A 3,067-nucleotide genomic window follows, 5' to 3' on the forward strand; every position below is an offset into this window, starting at 1 on the left:
ATCATACATTTAGAGCTAGAGAAGAGACTTGGAGGTCATCAATCCTATGCCTTTATTTTACAAAGAGGAAAGGGAAGGACATATGGCTAGAGAGTCTAAATGACCTGTCACCCATCACAAAAATACCAAAGGGCAGAGCCACAATTTGAAGATGAATCCCTTGACTCCAAATCCATCATACTTCCCACTGCAGGTCACTCCAATCATTCATGCTTAAATAGCAACTCACTTGGAAAGCCGTCTCTAGTGGGGGGCTTTAGGCAACTCTGCTTTATCTTCACTGGTTCATAATTCATCAGTGACTTTGAAAGAGGTAAAAATGGCATGATTGTCAAATTTTCTGATGACAGCAAAGCCAGGAGGGAGAGCAAGCACATACTGAGTCACAGGATTCAAAAAGTTATTGAAGGATAGAATATCAGGCCAAATCTACTGTGATAAAATTTTTAAAATCTTATAAGTAATACTTTACATTTGGGTTCAAAAAATCAGCCTCACAAGTGTAAGATGAGAGTGTGACTAGCCTACTACACTTCATCTTTAAAAGATATTGAAGGGGTGCGGAGCCAAGATGGCAAAGTAACAGCACCCACTTTCTAGAGTGCTGTCCCCAAGCCCAGCCAAATACCTGTAAAAAATGACTCTAAACAAATTCTGGAGTTACAAAACCTGCAGAATGACAGAGTGAAGCAAATATCTAGCCCAAGACAGCCTAGAAGGTCATGGGGAAGTGTCTATCTCACCACTCAAGGGACAGGGCACAGTTCAACATGACAAGTGAATGCACAGACAGGACCTGAAAAGGCCTCAGGGGAACTGAATCTCTGGCACCTGTGACAGTTTTCAGACTTCACAACACCAAAATGCCGAGGAAAAATTGGAAAGTCAGTGGAAAAAGCCTGTGGGACCAGTGTGGGAGAGTGGAGTGGTCCCGCTCCAGGCCCAGGGTGGCAGAAGGGGAAGGGGGTGGAGGAATCCTTAACAACCACAGTAGCAGCAGGGGCAGCTGCAGCCACTGTTTCTGGAGCTCTAGCCCCACAGAATGTGGGGCAATCAAGCAACTGAAAGTACACTCCCCCACCTCCTTTGGAAGTAGAGATCTACCTAGAAAAAGAGATCTAAAGTCAAATAAATGGCTGGGGAAATGAGCAAAACCCAAAAAAAAGAATCAGATTATAGAATCTTACTTTGGTGTCAAGAAGACCAAAACATGAAAACAGAAGAAAACAAAGTCAAAGCTTCTCCATCCAAACCCTCCAAAAAAATATATGAATTAGTCTCAGGCCATGGAAGAGTTCAAAAAGGATTTTGAAAATCAAGTAAGAGAAGTAGAGCAAAATTTGGGAAGAGAAATAAGAGGGATGCAAGAAAACTATGAAAAATGAGTCAACTACTTGTTAAAGGAGATCCTAAAAAATGCTAAAGAAAATAACACTGTAAAAAATAGACTCATCCCAAATGACAAAAGAGATTCAAAAGCCAATGAAGAGAATAATGCTCTAAAAAGTAGAATTGACCAGATGGAAAAGGAGATACAAAATCTCACTGAAGAAAATAATTTCTTTTTTTTTTTTTTGAAGTTGAAATCAAATTTTATTCTCTTGGGCAAAAAAGCTAATTCACATTTTCTCCCAAAACAAAACAAACAAGAACCCACAACAGAAACTCCCTAGGTTTTGATTTAGGATGACAGTAGGCAATGTGATCTCAGAAGTTAAAAATTAACAATTTTGCATACAATGATTGCAGCTTGGAAAACAATTGGCCACTCAAGGCTGATTCATCCCCACTATGAGTGTAAGCCCTTAAAGAATCATGTTAAGTATGTGTCTGTGTGTCTGTGTGTGTGTGTGTACACACATACAGACGTCTAGCTTCAAAAAAAAAAAGTAATTGGATGGTCTTAAAGAAGCAGCCTTAGTGTTTTCCTTAAGTCTGTCCTGACATGACCATTAAAATCATCAGCATCATCACCATCATCTTCCAGGCCAGGATTTAGCTGGCTTCTTGGACTAAGGCTAACATGATGGTCATTTCAAGGACATGCTTGCATAAGGCTAAAGAGGTACCCAACAGGATGTAAACTGGAGGGAAGAAAGGAGTAGAGGAGGGCTTTTTCTGGCAGTCGGCAGCTAAGATTCATGGGATTCTTAAAAAATTACACAATGGCAGCCTTTCTTGTCTTTCTCTTTCCTTGCTGGTTCTGGGGAAGGAGGATATTCTTGCTCTTGAAATTTCCTCATAACCCGGACAAGTTCGTGAAAAGCTTGGTCTACATTCATTCTAATTTTTGCAGATGCCTCCATGTATGTCACCTTGAGCTGTCTTGAAAGTTGCTGTCCTTCTTCTTGTGTTACCTGTCTTTGATGGTCAAGATCTGCTTTAGTACCAACTAAAATCATTGGAAACTCATCATGGTCCTTTACTCTGAGAATCTGTCTTTGAAATTTATAGATTTCTTCAAAACTTCCTCTGCCAGTGACTGAAAAAAACAGCAAGAAGCCCTCTCCAGTCCTCATATATTGTTCTCTCATCGCCCCAAACTCTTCTTGACCTGCAGTGTCCAGAACGTCCAGCCATGCTGCTCTATCATCTATCACGCACTGTTTAGTATATGAATCTTCAATTGTTGGATCATAATCTGTGACAAAATAGGTCTGGATACACTGGATGGTGAGCACCAACTTGCTGACGCCGCCTCCTCCCACCACCACAAGCCAGTACTTCTCCTGCCCAGAGCCGTCCTGCTAGCCCACTGTGGCCATGGGGGCTCCAGCCCGGCCTGGCCCAGCTGGCCCAGCCAGGGCCAGCCCCTGCAGAGGCCCCGCTCCCTTCCCCACCCCTTTGGGGCAAGCACGGCCTCGGCGGGAGAGCAGGCTGCGGGTCAGCCCAGGCTGGGCGGGGGGAGTGGCGGCCGGGGCTTCAGGGCAGGAGCCGGGGGCTCCCAGGGGGAGGTCATAGGCGTGGAGCCACCGGGGCGAGAGCGGGGCAGGGCGGGGGGGCCTGGCCGAGGGCCAGGGTCCAGGTTCGCGCTCCTCAGCCTCCCTCCTCAGCACCTGGGCAGTGA

The 3,067-nt window shown here is 44.7% G+C and overlaps 1 pseudogene; it reads right to left on the reverse strand.

The window, feature by feature from the left end:
• Positions 1 to 1,552: 1,552 nt before the first annotated feature.
• On the reverse strand, positions 1,553 to 2,765 carry LOC140526354 (ras-related protein R-Ras2 pseudogene; annotated as a pseudogene).
• Positions 2,766 to 3,067: the final 302 nt, after the last annotated feature.

The sequence above is a fragment of the Notamacropus eugenii genome, chromosome 1 (assembly GCF_028372415.1).
Source record: "Notamacropus eugenii isolate mMacEug1 chromosome 1, mMacEug1.pri_v2, whole genome shotgun sequence".
Taxonomy (NCBI): Eukaryota; Metazoa; Chordata; class Mammalia; order Diprotodontia; family Macropodidae; genus Notamacropus; species Notamacropus eugenii.